This window comes from Cibotium barometz, chromosome 11, assembly GCF_041138505.1.
Source record: "Cibotium barometz isolate CiBa-2024 chromosome 11, ASM4113850v1, whole genome shotgun sequence".
Lineage (NCBI taxonomy): Eukaryota > Viridiplantae > Streptophyta > Polypodiopsida > Cyatheales > Cibotiaceae > Cibotium > Cibotium barometz.
Window position 1 is genome coordinate 27817549 of NC_141056.1, and position 20919 is coordinate 27838467.

A 20919-nucleotide genomic window follows, 5' to 3' on the forward strand; every position below is an offset into this window, starting at 1 on the left:
TGTGTGGGGTCTCCTACTTTATGGATGGGGACACTGGTGTTGGTGGTCCAAGAAGGGGGAATCCTTGATACAAGGGCGTATGCAAAAAGCTTGAGTTCTCAAATTTTCTATGCATTAAAATGGATCTCTCTGGAGAAAGGGTTTCTAGTGTGTTAAGAGTCTTTAATCTCTTAGTTGTAAGTGGATTAGACATTGCCATTGAAATTGTCAGTTGGTAAGTAATCATGGCCACACGTCACATTGAGAGGTTCAACGGGATAGGATTTCATACTTGTCATGTTAGAGCCAAGTTCACTTTAATAAAGAAAGGGTTGTGACGCATAGCCAATGGGAAAGAGAAAAAGCCATCCATTGGAGAGGGAGCGAAAACAAGGGTTCCTAAGGGTGAGAAAACTTTTGCGATCATTGCATAAGGCCTCAGTGATAACTACATCCATCACATTGCAAATGCTAACTCTTTGGAGCAAAAGGCACTCCAAGATAAAGCTTTAAAATGCATTAGAAATGGATTCTTCTGACACTTTTCAACTCACCTCAATCACATGAAAATCTTAATGTGTCAATTGGGGCACCAATAGATGATGACGACGATGAAGATGCCATTGATGTCTTCTTAAAAAATCGTGCATGATGAAGAATATGGACACTTGCTCTCTATCTCATGAATCTTCGAGATTCTTCCTTGGATGACTTGAAGCTACACTCCTTGAGGAGTACAAAAAGAAGCAAGAAAAGACATGGAGGGGCATACTACACTGGTAATAGGTCCTACTTCAATAAGAACACAAAGGAAAGCTACACCGTTTCAAAGATAAAGGGGAAGAAGCCTTGTGGATTTTTTGGCAAACATAATCACCTTGAGGGGAATTGTTTTTTTAAGGAAAAAGTCTCAAAGGTCTACCTTGCATGTGAAATCTCAAAAGGAGGAAGCCTCACCTTGGCTAATTATATTGAAATAGATTGGGCTTTTTGAGTAGTCTAAGGGTCATTGGCCCTACCATGTTAAAACCTCATCTGTCTAAACATAACTACTCATTCCTCAAAAATTTTCAACATCTTTAGAATCTTGGTAAGCTTTATAAGCATCATTAGAATCCTTATAATCTTCATAATCTTTGTAACCTTTGTAAGCATCATTAGAATCTCTCACATGATTATCTAGGATTGTAATCATAACTGGTAAGACTTATGGGCATGACATTATATACATAACTAGTAAGTTTAATGAGCACTATAAGTAGCTAGGAGGAAGGATGTAGCATTGCCATGTTGAGAGGGGATTTGTACTTGGACTCACTAAATACCCTCCAAAACCAAGAGCACGGGGAAGGAGATCCCATTACGAAAAATTTGGACTTAAATTGGGCCCTTTAAGGATTGCTACACATTCTCTCTTTACAAAAATGATCTTATGGTGAAATTTTTACAAATCAACTCAAAAGTGAGTGGAGTTTAGACATTTGGAATCTACTCTTCGAGACCTTTTCAATGATATGTAGCATGATTGGAGCTCCATCCGGTCTTATAAGAGCCCTTTGCTGCCATTAAAGCTAGAAGTTGACTTGCCACACAACAAGGAACAAAGAGCACTCCTAGCTATGAAGGGGGGGACTTGTGCTAATATCATTACTTTTACCCTACATATTTTGCTTCCCAACAAAGTTCATGTCCATATCAAAGAGACCCTGTTGGAAAAAAGCTAATCTATGACAATATAGCTTGAACCAACAGTTTATAGAAATATAGCAACTATATACATACTAAAAACCCGACTAACCATACAAATTTAAAAAAATAATAATAATAAAAAAGATGATGCGAAGGAGCACATATCAAATAGAATAATGAAGTATGACTTTGCTATGACTACAAGCCGTGAGCATGGAATTTTCATAGACCGACATGAGTGACCCTATCATAGATCCGAATTGCCAGGAATGGTACTATCGAGGGCAGCTAAGTATTCCAGACCCACTCCTGCTATTTTTATGCACCACTAGGGGGGAAAGATGTTGTGGAGCCATCTTTGTGGACATGTTCTACTTACAGTTCCATCCCCTTGCACCATGCCTTGTGTTAGATATCCGTAACGCCACTACGGGCGTTACCACGAGAGGGGACGGCCTCTGGCTCACCACCCAGCCATAGAGGAAGAATGAGGATTGCCCCTCATCCCCTAGGCTATATAGTGTGTGGCCTGCCGTCCACACTAGCCTGGCCGCCCATGACTCCACATGGACGTCCTCTCCCACTGAACCCCGGACATGGCCATCCGGTTTGCCGGCCGTCGGTCACAGGCATTACAGCCTACGTGACATTACCCCCCCCTTCAGAAGAGTTTTCGTCCTCGAAAACAAACTGGGGAAACCTTTTGGAAATTGCACTACGGCGTTCCCAGGTAGCTACCTCCTCATCCCTATCTGTCCATTTAACAAGTACCTCCTGGTACACTTTGTCGGGTTTGTCTATCACGATACTATAGAATCTTTTCAGGTTCATGTGGTATCTTTGGTGGCTCTATCAAGTCCACCAAAATCTCTGGAGAAACTGCGTTCTCTAACCCGTGAACTGATTTCTTCAGTTTACTGACATGGAAGACAGGATGGACTTGAGAACTCTCCGGTAACTCAAGTTTATATGCTACGTCCCCAATCTTCTTAAGGATTTTAAAAGGACCACAATATCTCGGAGAAAGTTTATCACACTTTCCTGTTTTCATGATTTCTGACTGCGCAGGAACCTTGAGGAATACAAAGTCACCTTCTGCAAAGGTCACCTTTCTTCGTCCTTTATCCGCATAAGTTTTAGCGCGATCCTGAGCGCTACGAATGCTCTCACGTGCGGCTCTGAGCATATCATTCATATCTTCAAGGAAATCCTTGACAGATTGAATCTTCTTCTTTTCTAGGCCTACAGCCATTGGAGATCTCGGCTAGAATCCATACATTAACATGAATGGTGTAAATCCAGTTGCTGAGTGTTTGGAGCTGTTATAGGCAAACTCCAATAAGGGCAAGTACTCTTCCCAATTAGATTGCTTCTTACTAACATAAGAACGCAACATATCCTCTAGAATTTGGTTAACTCTTTCAGTTTGACCATCAGACTCCGGATGATCTGCCGTACTCATACTCAGAGTAGTATCCAGCTTTTTGAAGACTCCCCTCTAAAAATGACTGTTGAACTTTCTATCTCTATCCGACACTATATTTGTGGGCAGGCCATATAGCTTGTAGAGATGTTCAATAAAGAGTTTTGCCAACTCTGGCGTTTTAACAGTTTTCTTCGTGGCAATAAACTTTGCCATTTTAGTTAACCTGTCCACTACCACCCACACCGAGTCATTTCCTCGACTCGTCTTGGGTAAACCGGTAATGAAATCCATGGAAATGCTTTCCCATTTCCCTTGAGGAATATCCAGCGGATGGAGTAGTCCTCCAACCTTAAGACGTTCATGTTTATTGACCTGGCACTTATTGCATTTCAGCACATAAGTCTGGACGTCCTTAAACAAACTAGGCCAATAAAACTGTCTTTTTACTAGTGCATAGGTCTTCTGAATCCCAGGATGACCTGCACTTGGACTATCATGACTTTCTTTAAGAATTTGGGCCCGAAAGTCACCAATAGTTGGTACACATATTCTACCCTTGTAGAGTAAGTACCCGTCGTCAATGGAGTAATTAGCATATTTCTCCCCCCGACGAAGTTTATCACTCCCCTTTGAAGCCGTGGCAGTCAAAGGTGATGAAGGGCCTACGTCAGAACTCTCCGGCTCCAAACTATACCCAGAAGACACGGCTAGTCTCTCCGGACTAACTCTCGCTTCCCTCCCCGTTGCACCTTCGGCCAGTCTCTCCGGACTAGCAATACGTGCCAACGAGGGAGGTGGTCGCGTCTGTGAAGAAGTGCGTACGCGTACAGCGTGCCAGACCTCTGTAAAAGATGGATCATGCTCACATAAACCACGTAGTGACTCCAAGAAATCATTCTTGAAGACTGTGAAACTAAGTTCATTAATCTGTGGCATGCGACTAAGTGCATCTGCCACCACGTTATACTTACCTTTCTGGTAACGTATCTGAAGGTCAAACTCCTGTAGAATCTCCACCCATCGAGCTTTTCTACCCTTCAGTTCATTTTGACTTGAAAGCCATTTCAGACTTTCATGGTCCGTCCGGACCTCAAAAGTAGCACCATATAAATAGTGTCTCCACTTTTTCAGTGCATGAACTATCGCTAGTAACTCTCACTCGTAAGCCGAGTAGTTACGCTGCGCACGATCTAACTTTTAACTTTCAAATGCAATTGGGCGTCCCCTTTGCATAAGTACGGCCCCAATGGCCTCATTACTAGCATCTGTTTCCAAAACAAACGGCTCATTTGGATCCACAATAGTCAAAACAGGTGCAGCTGCTACGGTCACCTTGAGCTTATCAAAGCTTTTCTGTTGGGCATCCCCCCAACTAATGTTTTTAGTTTTTGACCGTAATAACTGGTCAGTCAACGGGACTGCGATCTTCGCGTAGTCCTTTACATACTGTCGGTAGAACCCCGACATGCCAAGAAAAATCTGCAGTTCCTCGAGATTCTTCGGTGCTGGCCATTTAAGAATAGCCTCTACTTCTTCTGGCTCCATCCGCATACCATCGGCGGATATAATATGGCCAAGGTAGTGAATTTCTGTTTCAAAAAATTCACATTTGCTCTTCTTCGCAAATAGTTTGTGCTTTCGCAACAACTCGAACACTAGACGCAAATGCTCTAGGTGTTCTTTCTGTGTCTTACTGTACACAAGAATATCATCTAGGAAAACTACTACGAATTTTCCCAGATATGGACGTAAAATGCTGTCCATTAGCGTCATAAACATTGCTGGAGCATTGGTTAGCCCAAATGGCATAACCAAAAACTCAAAATGCCCGAAACGGGTCCTAAATGCTGTCTTTGCAACATCTTCTTGTTTAATTCTAACCTGATGATACCCAGATCTCAGGTCTATTTTTGTAAAGTATCTCGATCCATAGAGTTGATCAAACAACTCATCCATGCGTGGCATTGGATACTTGTTCTTAATCGTTATCTGATTAAGAGCCCTATAGTCTATGCACATCCACATAGATCCGTCTTTCTTCTTTACCAGAAGAATAGGCGATGCCCACGGACTTGAACTAGGCCGAATAAAGCCTTTGTTCAAATATTCCGTCAATTTTTTTTCCACCTCCAGTGCCTCGGAGTGGCTTAATCTATAAGCAGGTTTGCTTATAGGTTTTGATCTTGGCATAACTTCGATGCCATGGTCTACTTCTCTAGATGGTGGTAAACCATCTGGTAAATCATTAGGAAAAACATCCTGAAATTCCTCTAATAAATTCATTAAAGTATCTACGTACTTTTTCTTTATTGTCTCATTCACCTTGGATTTTTTCTTGTTTGAATCACATGCATGCCAAACAGGGTTTTCAAACAGTGAGTTGTCCAAGGTTATTTTGTTTTTCTTGTTTGTCTACGCAAACATCATTTATCGTTTCATCTACGGAAACAGAATTCAAAATAGGGTAACAAGCATATACCTCTGCTATCTGGTCTCTGCGGACCGTTGTACACAGCTCCATGGAGGAAATAAGTGGTGTGGCAGGGACAGTACGGTCGCCCTCTGCAGGGTGATGACTCTACCTCCGTGCTCAAAACATAGCGTATTATGTAAGTAATTTCGAGCTAGACTAGGGCCCAAGCCATACAGCCACTCCCTGCCTAGATATACGTCTGCTCTGGCTAAGTGCATGACCTGAAAGTCAAGCGGAGCCTCATAGTCCTGCATAGATAATGGGACCTCCAATACTACGGTATTCCATACCGTTTTGTCATATCCGTTGGCTAGGCCAACAGTATATTCATGATCACTCCGGGTCTCAGTCAACCTCTTCTTGACTACTAACGAGTAACTGGAAAAACCTAGAGAAGTAGAAGGCGGTGGGGACACACTACGCCTAGCAGACATCTTTAATTCTTGCAAAAAAAATAATGCGAGAACTCGAAAATTACTAAAAAAAAAACGCTAATAAAAATGAGCAGTGCGGTGGAGAGAGAATAGTCACCCCCCTTTACGGTTGCCTGTCGATTTGTGTTGCGTTGCGAGCCTCTACAAGGACGCTTCCGGGATGCTCCGATCCACGAGAAAAATGCCTGCAACTCATAACAAAATTAAAATGATCGAGAGGCTGTGCCTTGCCGGGATTATTTCTTGCGGGGATTATCCTTCCTCCCCAGCCGAGAGAGAGCGTTTGTTTGAATTTTTTCATTTTTAATTTTTATTAAAATTGCATAATGAAAATATATAAAAAAAAGAAATGGTTTTTTTTCTTCTTCTTTTCTCCTCTTTTTCTCGTCGCTGGTGGCCGCCTGCTGGCCGGTTTGCTAGCCGTGGCCCTGGCCGCCCGCTGGGCTGGCCGCCTAAGGGTTGGCCTGGCTTGCCTGGGTGCCTCCTCGTCTGACGTCACTGCACGCAGACTCCCCCGCAAGGCTATTCGACGGCGCACAAAGGTCAGTGTGTTTTCGCCTCACACACAGCAGCTCCCACACGGAGCTTTAATGCAGCTCGTGGGGCTGCCATTTCCGTGGGCTTGCTCTTCGCCCCCCCCCACACACAAGCTTCTCTTCGCTGACAATTTCAACGCAGTGGTCTTCGCCGCCCCACCCCCACGCACAGTCGTGTATTTCAAAGCTTGCGCCCCCCCCTTCCACACAGATTGAACGATTCCTTCGCAGCCATTCAACGCAAAGAAAAAAAAAACAAACAAAAATTGCTTTGCTTACCTGCGATGCTGCTTGCTGTGTGTGACGGGGAGAGAGAGTGAGAGAGAGAGAGAGAGAAAGAGTTCTTCCCTTCAAAGTCTTGGCCGCCTCCCTCCACACACTCCCTTGTGGAGATAAGGTGAGAAGATGAATGGTTGAAAACCATCGAGTGGGCTCCGGTCCCCCGTTCACGCGCGGACTCTCACGATCCCCTCGAACCACGCTCTGATACCAGTGTTAGATATCCGTAATGCCACTACGGGCGTTACCACGAGAGGGGACGGCCTCTGGCTCACCACCCAGCCATAGAGGAAGAATGAGGATTGCCCCTCATCCCCCAGGCTATATAGTGTGTGGCCTGCTATCCACACTAGCCTGGCCGCCCATGACTCCGCATGGGCGTCCTCTCCCACTGAACCCCGGACATGGCCATCCACAGTCTGCCGTCGGTCCCTCCTCACAGGCATTACAGCCTACGTGACACCTTACTTGTAGGTAGCATCGCATGTTGTACGCAACGTCCTACTTATGTTGGCAGTGTAGAACTTATTTTAGGTGCTATGGGACACAACTATCACAGTCCATGGTAGGAGAGACACCACGACACAATTACGTGAGTGTACGCTACCTAGTGGGAGGACCCTATCAAAATAAAACTACACAGGAACAACTTGTAGATCAGTGGTGGAGGAGGGCAAGTACTTATGGACTTAACACCGTCATTTTTTGGACTAATATGTTTGACTCATTGTCCCTTCTGGAGCATGGTGAGTAATATGTCCGACTCATTGTCCCTTTTGGAGCATGGTGAGCGATTTCCAAGATAACTTAGCTTACAGTAGCTACTTAGCTCACTTACCTATAGTACCCATGCCATTTCATAGTGAGGATGTACTCAGACCATTGCCTAGTATACCAGAGGAAACATATATATATATGAAGCACACCCAAATGAGGAGGAAAATGAACCTAGTGATGAAGAATCGGAGCATGCTTATGCACTATGGTTATCTAACGACGATGAGCTTGCTAGATGAGTATTGAAACATAGATTATTGAGGTGCAATCATGTAGATCAGATCCACAATTACAACATACGGTGGACGTGCAACCTCAATATAAGGACAAGATTTTCCTCATTGCCTAGGTGTATTCTAACCCATTCTCACCTTTGCTATTGTTTCAATCTTTTTATGATTCTCCATTTACTATTTGTTTGAGTGCTTTCTTGCATTGTTAGGTATCTAGTCTATCAATTTTCTAGTTATTACTTGGATAATCATTTAGGATTTGGTTCTAGTTCAATCTTCCTTGAGATCGACCTTAAGAGTATGCCAAGTTCTCCATCTTCCTTAGTGTGCCCTCTTTAGTTAGAATAGAGCCTTCTAGTTGAATTGTGAAAGTGACACTAGTTTATATATATAAAAAAACAAAAAAGCAACAAAAAAAACCCCCACAAGAAGATAACCATCGCTATGTGTGATCTAGGTAGGACTTTTGGCTCTTAGTAATGGAGCCTTGGGATTGTAGCCTTGATCTCCATGGGATGGGACATTGTGGCTAAAAACCTATCAATAAAGGGTTAAAAAACACCATCGTTGTGGAGGTACTTATTAACGGTTCTTAGATACTCTTGTATGAGGTCTCTAAACCATTGCTTGGGTCTCTGTAGGGTGGTGCTCTACTTTTCTATTTTTAGAATCAAACGAAACCTTATAATAATGACTTGGTAGTTTCATTTATGAGGCTAGATAAGAGCTAGAGATGGTTTCACCAAAGTGACAGTGTGTCAAGACTAAGGTCATAACCGGAGGCATGCTTTTTGCTCCATCTTAGTTTAGATCAAATTTGGACCAACCTTGATATTACCCTTGTCTTAACTAGAAAATTTGACTAGTCGTAAAAATCTTTCCTCACTGCTCGACTGGTGTTTGCATTATGCTTAAATTCAAATATTTTCTATAAGAGCACCTTACTCGTGGTACCATGTTGCCTTGCATACCTTCAAGGACCTGTGACATTTCATGCATCTAGCCCCACAGCCTCAACCAATCTTCATCAACATATTCTGAGGACGGAATTTGTCTCAGGAAGGGGGCATTTAAACCCTCATTGGCCAGTGTCTATATATTTTATGTGTGCGATTACCGCTTGTCTATGAAAGGCACGCCATGGGATTAATTATGGAGATTTTTTTCTTAGATTAAGTGTTTGCACAAGCCTAGGCGGTGGCGTGGATAACCATGGACCGAGATAAACAACACCACCACGGAGCGTGAAGAGTTGGCCATGATTTATGTTGTAAATAAATATAGACATTACCTACTGGCCAACAAATTTGTATTCTTTGTGGACCATCAAGCCCTATTTTATTTGGTGAATAAGCCTTGCACCACATGAAGAATCACCCCCGATGGTTGCTTCCCTCCTGAAATTCGACTTTACGGTGGTCACGCGGTGAGAAAAGGAACACAACATGTTTTGGTGGATCATATGTCTAGAATTCCTAATGGAGAACCAGCATCATGCATTGATGATGACCTTCTAGATGCTTGTCTATTCAAACTTGACATAGTGTGCCTGAGTGGAGTGAGGAAATATTTGACTCTCTCTGGCTCATGGGGGCTCCCACAAGATTGACCCTTCTTGAACAAAGATAAGATGCGTTGGCTTATTAGCTGGCCGCACCTTATCAATTGATTGCTGGAGAATTATATAAGCTAGGCACAAGAACGATATCCTCATGAGATGTGTGTGATGAGAAGATGAGTTTGTCATGGTCTTAGAAGCAGCACACGCAGGAATAGCCGGAGAACATTTTACGGGAGAAATTACAGCTCGCAAAGTACTTCAAGCAAGACTGTGGTGGCCTATGTTATTCAGGGATGCCATAGAATTTGTAAAGAGATGCAAGGAATGTCAACAATTTGATATTCCACAACAAAAGGACAGGATGCCACTCACCCCTGTAATTGTGAGACAATCCTTTAAGAAAAGGGGTATTGATTTTTTTGGACCCATTAGTCCAACAATGCATCCGTCACAAGCCCGTTATGTGATCGTGGGGTAGAGATTATTTCACTAAGTGGGCAGAGGCGAGAGCCTCTGAAAGAGTTGGTACTCGGACTATGGCTAAGTTCTTATATGAACAGATTATTTCAAGATTTGGCTGCTCACTTGAATTAGTCAGCGAGGCCGGGGTTCACATTTCATTAATGAGGTGATTGAACAATTACTTACAGCATTGATGCGGTAATGCCTATGGAATTTTTGGTTCATAGCTTGCAAATTGTCGTACAAGAAAGGCTAACTGAAAATGCATTAGTCGAAAGGTTGGTTGACTTGGAAAAACTTGATGAAACCCGATTGATTGCCTCGCATGGGCTTATGGTCAAGAAACTACAAAGAAAACACTGGTTTGACCATAACTTGAAACATAAAGAATTGGAAACGGGGGACCTCATCCTCATGTATGGTGTGGGAAGCACCAAGAAAAAGAACCTAAAATACAAAGGGTTATGGTCTTTTAGAGTGTTCAAAATCACCCCTCAAGGGTTAGTACACGCATTGAAATGATCGAAGGGGTAGAAATGGAAGGGTATATCAATGGAAGCAAACTCAAGAAATATTATGGACCCCTGACCCAGGTAATGCTCACACAAGAGCATCTCCTAAAACAAAAAAAAGAACTAGTCAAAGAAAAAATCAAACAAGCTTAGGAGGAATCCAAGGCGAGGGAAGCCAAAGCAAAACAAAGACTCCAAGAAAGAATGCTACATGTCAACATGGCTTCACTCACCTTGCTTGAGGATGACTTGGATATTGACTCAGTGTAAAGTTCTCTATAAAGGAGGGCCACATGAAAATCATCACACTCATTCATATACGGGGTCAAGTCATAATTTGATTTTCTATGAGACATGGGTAGCTTGAAACAAACCCCCCTTAGAGGCAACTAATGTCGTGGTTCGAAGTGTGCATTCATCTGTTACACATACAATAGGGCTTTTGAATGTAAACATCTCTGTCAAAAATAATCCCTTGGTTGGGAAGGTGTTTGTTATGCCTGTAGGAATAATGGAAGAGGAAATGCTTCTTGGACAAACCTGTATTTGCGCCAGCAACTACCACATCCAATGGGAAAAACAAGAAGTACAACTCAATGATAGCAAAGAAACCATCACCGTGCCATTATGTAGTCCATTGAATAAAGGGAAACAGGTAGTGACATGCAAGATGGAATCTCCAATGCCATGAAAAATAGAATGCCTAATAGAACAAGCATCCACATCGAAAGGTCTTCCCTCTTCACTCAAGAGAACCAAAGCAAAGGCAACAAAAGTATCTACGCAAAAAACACTAGGTTCCCAAGGCCCAGTCTCAAGCACAAGGATACTATGAGACAAACAAAGCCTCATGTGGGCAACAAAGCAAAATAGACATGCTACAAGCAAGAGACAAGGAAAGCTAGATAGGGACATGAAGCTATATTCCAGGCAAGCCTGCACACAACTCAGTATTCATCATCAGCGCTGGGTCCGAAAGGACTTACTAGTGGCACATGGTTACTATCAAGAAAACAAAACGGTATGGGTACCAAAAACAAATCCAAAACCCAATTCAGTATGTACTTCCATAGAAATAGAAGAGTGCCATAAGCATAGATAGGACCAAGTCCCAGCTAAATCAAACGCTAAGAAAGCACCAAAGTTGATTTGGAAAAAGAAGCAAGTTCAACCAAGTAATCAAGGGAGAGCAAGACTGCCAATGGCATCCACCAAGGAGGAAAAGCTAAACCAAGTCGTGGACTAGGATGAGAAAGATGTGCACTCACAGGCATAGGAAGCAAAACAGCTTCACCAGGATTCGGTGGATGTACTCCTCCACTAGATGGAGGGAAAAATCAAAATTTCTCACTCAAAACTTATGCGGTTCAACAACACATTCCCATAGGCTCCAAAGTACAACATTGGTTCTTGTGGCACTAAAAGAATGAAGGAGGATGATGAAGGCTACCCAGCTCCAATAACTGGGTACAAGGTAAAAGGGTATGCTTTTCATGCCATGAAACATGTTCATTCGTTTCATGTGCACTCTTTTACTCCTCAGAATGCATGACATATAGCCTTGGAATGCTTGAGCATATAGAAAACAATAGGGTATCAATATTTGCATGCATTAGGGTACAAGATGTTTCACGTCGTGAACCGGTTTAGGATGTTCTGCTTCATGCCATGAAACAATTCAAAATGGTTCACGCCATGAACCGAATCATGCCACTTCATGCCATAAAACAATAAAAAACCCTCCACGAATCACAAGCAAACAAGTGGCATACCCAATTAAGATGACGGCGGGGGTCAACGGCTAGATCATAAATACATCTTCTTTCCCATTTTTGTCATTTTTTCATATCTCGGCTTGCTTCATTTCGTGGTATTCTTGTTTGTGTCATCTTCTGGATTGTATGCGTTGTCAGTGTGCTTCTTCCCATGATTGCTTACGACTATTGATTTCCAGGTAAGAGCTCTTCACACTTGATGATTTCATTCATCTTATTTACATCAGTGAAAAGAATGGTTTAATTTGTTTTCATGAAATCATCTCTGCACACATTGATTGAGTCTGTGTAATTCTTGTTTTCATTCAACTTGATTTTCATTTGGTCATTCTTGATTTAATTATTAAGACCAACAAATCTACATACAGGTATGACGCGTGAAATAGTAGTTTGCTATTTCACAGAGTTAAATGCAGATCTTGGGCTGGGAAACATATCACAAAACGACTAAGATTGCATGCCCACATCTAGGCTACTCATCACCACCACAGATAATCTAACACACCTGCTCTTTCATGAGTAAACACCTGCTCTTTCATGTTTTAATGCCTGCTACTTCACAGGTTAAGCCTTTCACAGCTTAATCCCTTCACGAGTTAAGTCTTTCATGGCTTAAGCCCTTTATGAACTATCACTTACCAAACTAACCTTTCACGTGCTAGCCCTTCATAGGTTAACATCTCATGAATTAATCTTTCATGCACCACTCCTTCATGCTTGGCCATTTCACGGCCTTCTACTTCACAGTTTAGGACTGACTCCCGAGAAATAATAATTCACACACATCATCCCTTCTTGATTTATTGCTCACCACACTAACACTCTTCGCATTATACACCCATGCAACTCACTAACACATTCAAAAAAAAGAAAAAAGAAAAAGAAAAAAAGGAGGCCTAAGAGTTCCTACCAGTCATAATGACTAATGTACTTTCACATGTTACAGATGGCCTCCTTTGCCACGTCCGAACCAGAGGTAAAGGGGAACCCGACGTAATGTAGGCCAGCACCAAAGGGTCACCAGCTGAAAAGTGGAAGAGAGCACCACACAACACTAGGTTAACCTACCTTGAGCGGTATGCACAGACAGTCCAGGGTATAGTAATCTAGAAAGACATTCACGAAAAAATTATGTTCTAGTACCACAGCCTCAAGTGTCTATGGATATTAGAGGATACAAATGTCAAGAACAAGCTGGAGAAAGTAGGCCTAGGCAGAATGGCAGAGATCCTCCCCCGCACCATCAACCCAACACTATGTGCTGAGTTCCTAAAGGCTTATGACAGAAACACCAAGAGGGTTACTGTCACAAAAGCAGATGGGTCCACTAACAGGTCCTCATCATCGAAGAGATGATCCTGGAATCTCTGCAACTCTTCCCCCACCCATACCAACACACCTCCATACCATCGATCAGATGCCTAAGGAGGATATGCTAAAGAGGGTCTCTTTCAATTTAAATGGAGCAGAATACGAGAACATAAGAGATGAAGTGGATGAAAAAGCTTGCAGAGCAGTGTCCATGCTCATGCAAGTCAAGCCAGTGGACAGGTATAACAGGGTCCCCCTCAATTGAATAGCAAAAGCCCATGAAGAAAAACAAGAAGACTGGGCTTGGTACATCCATTGTGAGATGGAGAATTACTTAAAGTCGCACACCAGTCCAAGGTGTGTAATCCATACCTCCTCACTAAAGTCCTTAGTCATGTAGCAAAAATTCCCATCCCCCAAGGCACAGAGGAGGTAGGGATATCTCAGACAGAAGGATCCTTGGAGCCCTCTACACACATTTCAGAAGAGCTGCAACAGCAGGGACATGCAGTCTTAAAGGAGACAAAGGAGCTCATTCAAGAACTAAATGGGGGTAAGAAAACAAAGAAAGGTAAAAAGATGCGAGGTAGCTTACAACAATTAGAATATGAAACTCAACGTATGGAAGAAGAGGTGGCACAGGATATTGCATCTTTTCCAGCAGGTTTTGGAGCTGAAGGGGGCCAAAGATAAAGAGAACATTAGCTTGATAGCAGGAGCACTTCCAGAGTCCACACATTAAACACTGCCTTCCAACCTTGCTCAAATGGTATTTACAAACCTTTCATCACTCCGCGACTCTGTCATCTCAGATCAGCCCACCTCAGTAGAAGTTGGTGCAACACATGCTCCAGCAGAAAAAGTGCCACAAAAGGATGACGCGGCGAAAGGAATGAAGAGGCCACCTCAGCAATCTTAAGAAGCTTAAGAAGCTCATGAAGCTGAGAAGAGCAAGAGATTCGACGAGACCATGAGTCCAAGTTGGAAGCTTAGGGCATAATTGAAGAAGGTTTGTTCTTGCACAATCTTGATGCTCATTGCTTTCTTGAGGAAACCATGGAAGGCCTCAATACGCTACTGGTGTACCAAATAGAAGGCTCGACATCCACAAGTGCAGATCTTTAGACCCAAGAGAAAAGAGTATGGAGATCTCACTTGCTTACCACTCACATGATGCTGCATGAAAGGAATGCTATGCTATGCAAACAGGTCTAGGAGACTACAGATCAAGTGAAAGCACTCAAGGAGTAGATAGCAGTGGGTGGATGCCACTCACAAGGAAGTAATCCTAAAGAGCTTAAAGGCAGGCGAGGAACAGGAGGCCAGACTGTGGACTTTGGAAAGTAATAATAGATTCATCATCATAGCAAGACCATAGTCCGTACCACAAAAGGAAACGAGGAGCTGAAGGTAAGATAAGAGCAGGCTAAACCAACTGCAAAAGGAAGTGGCATATACCAAGGAGAAGGAGGCACAATATCCAAGACAACTAGAGGAAGCATGAGCCACATTCCAAGAAAAAGAAGATGGGTATAAAGGACAAATCAAAACACTCATTGAAGTAATTACTCAGGCAAAAAATAGAGTGGTAAGCCTATAGGGCAGAAAAAGAGAAAATGAACAAAGCGCATGTTGAGAAACTGAAGGCCGTAAATGAGATGATCAATGCAAAGTCCCAATAGATAGTTCAAATGCTTGATAGTCATCAATAAATACTTGAGCACGTACACCAGCAGAGCTGACTACAAGATAAAGCTTGGCAGAGGAGCGGCAAAGACTACTTGAAAAAGCTATTGTTCAGGCCACAGCTTCTAGGATTGTAGCAGAGGAAGAACATTTGGAGGCTATGCTCACTAATGTGTTTTTTAATTTTGATAAAGAGCATATAGAATATCCTCATATAACCACCGATGATATAAACGATATTTAAGAATTTATGAAACTAACAAGCCCAGCCTCCCACCCCCAAGCTTCGGAGAGGGTCAAGAAGAAACACAAGGACCCTTCCCATCTTATACTTATCCAATGTTCTCATCCATGGCCAGTAAATTATTAAACCCATTTTTATCTCCAACTAACAAAATTGAGGTAGATTGCATCTTCTCTTGCTTCTCTTCTCTCCCAGTTGATTTTCCCACTAACACTCTCGCCCCCAAGGAGTTGCCACTAGCACTAACACTATCTCCACCAAGGCTGATCATGAGTACACAGCCATCACCCTCATGACGATATCCAGGCTTCTTATGATGATAATATTCTTAAGTCTTTGAAAGCTACAGAATATGAGGGCTTCATCCGCGCGCAGGAAACCCACTCTTGAAACCAAAACTCATGTTTAAGGTGCTCATGCAAATAACACCTTTCAAGCCTACCACCAGAAGAATCCTGTCGGATGCATACTTGACCATGGACTTAAGGAGGAAACCTTACGTTCCATACCCTCTACGAGACCCAAAGCCAAATTTAGAGGGTTGTACTGATGAGTGAAGAGGGGACATTATGGGAAAATGTGGCTCATCACACAAAGCTGGCCAATCCGTAATTGGCTGATTTACTGGAAATCAGAATTGTCACATTTATGATCAGCTACATGGCTATCCACATAGATGATACCAACCCCTTCTTGGAAGATTTTGGCATCTAGCTGAAATGGCAAAAGGAGTCTCAAAAGGCGCCTGACTCCACTACAATTTCAAGAGGAAAAGAAGTGGGATTCTCATGTTTTCTACAACTTCCCACATTTCTTGCCATCAACATTCCAAGATATAACAAGTCAGAGATAGCAATTGCTCACATGGATAAGAGCATGGTGCAAAATCCCGGATCCAGATGTAGTAGCTGGCTAGATTTCTAAAGTTGATAGTAGTCCTCATCGATCAACCCCAAAAGAAAGACATGATGGATTTAATGCGGATTAGCTTTGCTCTGACATGAATAGAGGGCCGACTGAAAGAGGCATGATGCTTTACTATCATCACCTAAGGTGTCTTCCATGATACATGCATGTCACGTTTGAAGACATGGTCGACACCGGGTTCTCGACTTCCCTCTTAGCATTTCAAAGAACCCTTAAAATCTCTCTCTCTCTCTCTCTCTCTCTCTCTCTCTCTCTCTCTCTCTCTCTCTCTCTCTCTCTTGTTACGGGCTACCGCACCTCCCAAGAGGGAACTCCACACAACCGCAAATGGGAGAAGCAATAGACACAACAATCATTGGGTACTTACGGATGCTTTGAGCTCATGTCCCTTGAGGCTCCCCAAGCTCGCTTTCGGAAGCTTCACTCCTCCAATATCCACCTCCACACTCTCATTGTGGAGTCGCTCACACCACAATGTAAGAAAATCTACCTCTCACTCTCTCACACACATGCATGAAAGAGGAACATGCACTAGAGTACTCTCTCTCTCTCTCTCTCTCTCTCTCTCTCTCTCTCTCTCTCTCTCTCTCTCTCTCTCTCAAGACAGACAAGAGCTCTCATAGCACAAAGGGAGATTGTGTCATTTCATTATGAGAATTTACCTTTTATACAACTGTCCCTTATTCAAACTTGGGCACAAACTTACTAACTAAGGCCTTGGGTTGTGAGTATCTCAAAATGGACAACTTTATAGTGCCTTTACATGACACTTATTAATGTCCTCAATTGGAGGATCATCTTTGTTAATCCAAAATGGGATTAACATCCCCCCTACTTGATGTAGGTTCTATCCTCAGAACCTTTACCTAGGTCGAAAAACATGGTCGCTGAACTCATGTCTATAGAAGTTACAACGGGACTAGAGAGAGAGAGAGAGAGAGAGAGAGAGAGAGAGAGAGAGAGAGAGAGAGAGAGAGAGAGAGAGAGAGAGAGAGAGAGAGAGAGATGCTATCCTTCCAGGAGAGCGAGAGGGAGCACATCAATGCAAGCTTCTATTAAAAAAATGTGTTAGTTAGGTAAAAGAAGACACGAGAACATGAGAGAGAGAGAGAGAGAGAGAGAGAGAGAGAGAGAGAGAGAGAGAGAGAGGTTGAGGCGATGCCCTATAATATATAGACAGATGAGTCCAAATACCTAGCAAGCATCTGTCTTGCAAGATCGATGCATCCAAATACCTAGCAAGCATCTGTCTTGCAAGATAGATGCATCCAAATACCTAGCAAGCATCTGTAATATATAGATAGATGAGTCCAAATACCTAGCAAGCATCTGTCTTGCAAGATAGATGATTCCAAGTACCTAGCAAGAATCTGTACTATATAGATAGATGAGTCCAAATACCTAGCAACACTCTGTCTTGCAAGATTCAATAGAGCATATGCAAGAAAGAATAGGGAAGAAGAGGAGCTCACAAGTATTCTATTGCAAGAAAGAATAGGGAAGAAAAGAGGAGCTCACAAGAATAGGGAAGAAGAGGAGCTCACAAGTATTCTATTGCAAGAGAATGAATGTGTATTTCTTTGTGTCAAAAATACTCGTATATAAGTTACTAGTTTTCATACTAGGCCATCCAAATTTTAAAATGGTCCGATCTTATTACTAGTCTTAAGCAAGTATATATATGAAGTTAGTAGAATTTATCTATTTGACATTAAGCTCAAGTGATATCGCTTTATATGTTGAAGCACCGTCTCTAACAAAAGATAAGTGCTCCCTTGAGCAGGTAAGATGGCAAAGCGCCTTATAATAGGTTGGGCAAGTGAAACTATGTTAACCTATGGAGTGGCTAACATTCCCGCCTTCCAAAATGGTGATCATGTCCTTATATCACCCGTTGGTGTGGTGAAGCTACTACCGGGGTGAAAAGTTCACCATTAGCAAGGGTGGTATGTAAGCCTATAGAGTGGTTAACATACCCCCTTCCTAATGGTTACTACATCCTCACATCACCCAAAGTTGGTGTGAAGATGTTGCTAGGGTAAAAAGGTGTGGATGGTCCAAGATATGCCATGAAGTAGGTATACGAGGCTAAGTGGTATGGTTCAGGACTTATTTGCAACCAAATCCAGGGCATATTGGTATTGGTGATAAGATCTGGGTCGCCTTGGTGGTAGGCAACATATCAAGAGCAGCATGAAAGGTATAGGCGATGTAGAAGTTCTTCATGTAAAGCTTTATTCTATTGGGGAAATGGCTTGGACCATTCAAAATTAGGTAGTTGGTAAAAGCAGTTCACACTTTGTGATTAGCAAAATGAGCATCAGGACCACCATGTATGGGTAGATGAAAATCATTCTATGGGTAGATACAGTTCAGTTCTTCTTAGCATGACATGATATCATATCTTGGTCTCACAATATGATGCTAAGAGATTGGGTAGATGTGAATCATTCTATGGGTAGATCTAGTCCGGTTCTTCTTAGCGTAACATGATAATATATCTTGGTCTCACAATGTGATGCTAAGAGATTGGGCTTCTTCTCGGCAATACGTTGGGTGGGTGGGAATGAAGTTTATGTATGGAAGCTCTTTAGAGATACTCGAGGGTTTCCAGGTGATGAGTCATACCAGATATGTACTTGGAGGTTTGGCATTCATGAGGCTAGTTGTGTTGTATGTGTATATGTTTGTGTGTGCCATGAGATGAGAGATATAATGTGTGTGTGGTGAAATATACAAGTGAGGGGCATGGGCGATGGGCAATGGGAAAAAGGTGTGCTCGTGTGTGTGTCCTCTGACTTAAATATTTTTATTTGTCTTACATGTGTTCCCATAATATCGTGTACTTACATACATACATTGGCTCATAAACATTGGCAAGCTATTGTAATCCAGTCCTTCACTCTATGGGTGTGATCAAAGCACACCCATGAATGGCAACGATCTCCATTGAAATCACATCTCATTCGATTCACCAAGAACTAGTCTTGAGGCTGGTCTCCTTACATTGACATTTTAAAAATATAGCATACTTCATCTTCCTACCTTGTCCCTGGAAATAGGCTACCATGGAAGAATTGATATGTGCTATCCATCTTAAGCTTCATTAAATCATCATGACCCCCAAAAACATCTCTTGGGACCTTCACGACCTTGAGACACAATTTTGCAGAATCTATTTTTGTTGAAATAGATGAGGGTGGATGCATGGTAAGGTGAACTCGAAACCTATGTCCTGGACATGGCTTTTAAACTGGTTTTTAGACATTTGAAAAAGTCATTTTCCCTCATTTTCTCCCACATTTTGTATGTTTAAAAAGCTTGAAAATAAAAAAACAATTACAAGCAGCTCGTGGTGCACTCTTACCTCTCTCTCTCTCTCTCTCTCTCTCTCTCTCTCTCTCTCTCTCTCTCTCTCTCTCTCTCTCTCTCGCGCAAGCTCTCTCTCTCTCTCTCTCTCTTTCGCTTATTGTTAATCCCATTTTTGCTTACAAATAGCTCGTGGTGCACTCGTACCTCTCTCTCTCTCTCTCTCTCTCTCTCTCTCTCTCTCTCTCTCTCTCTCTCTCTCTCTCGCAAGCTCTCTCTCTTTTGCCTACTGTTAATCCCATTTTGGATTAACAAAGATGCCCCTCCAATTGAGGACATTAATAAGTGTTATGTAAAGGCATTATAAAAGTTGTACATTTTGAGATACGGGCCACCCAAGGTCTTAGTTAGTTTAGTAAGTTTTAGGTGCCCAAGTGTGAATAAGGGCGAGATGTATAAAAGACAATTTCTCATAATGAAAGAAGACAATCCCCCTTTGTGAAATGAGAGCTCTTGATTTGTGTTGTGTGTGTGTGTGTGTGTGTTTGAGAGAGAGAGAGAGAGAGAGAGAGAGAGAGAGAGAGAGAGAGAGAGAGAGAGAGAGAGTGTGTACTCTAGTGCATGTTCCTCTTCTATACATGTGTGTGGGAGAGTGAGAGGTAGATTGCCTTGCATTATGGTGTGAGCGACTTCGTGGTGATAGCATAAAGGTGGATATTAGAGTGGAGCTTCCAAAAGTAAGCTTAGGGAGCCTCAAGCAAGGGATGTGAGCTTGAAGCATTGGTAAGTACCCAATGATAGTTATTGTCTATTACTTCTTTCGATTGTGAATGGGTAGATTTATCTCTTGGGAGGTGCCGTAGCCCATAACATTTTTAGCGCCGTCGGGGAAACACCATTGTTTCTTCTATCCTCTTAGAGCTCCAGCTCCCATTATGCAAGATTCACTATTGCCTTTGCATTTGGAAGGTGCATTATGAAGAAACTGTGTTTGTAGATAAGGTTTGACTGGTAGAGAAGAAACCATAGTAGTTCTAGAAAATCGTGTGTTGGAAGTGTGGGTGAGTACTTGGTAGTACCTAGAGGAAAGCTACACTTAGTTTTACCTTCAATTTTGCTGTTTTTCGTCACCAATTCCTATAGGGTGAGCTAGCAATTGGTGGCATGCATTGTATTATTTTTTCTAAAAATCATGAAAACTACAAAAACAAGGAACCATTGGTTGTGTTCATGACTCGCATTGCATTCCTAATCCTTGGCACAACCTTTCTGGATCATTTAGATAGGGAAATCACCATCTAACCAT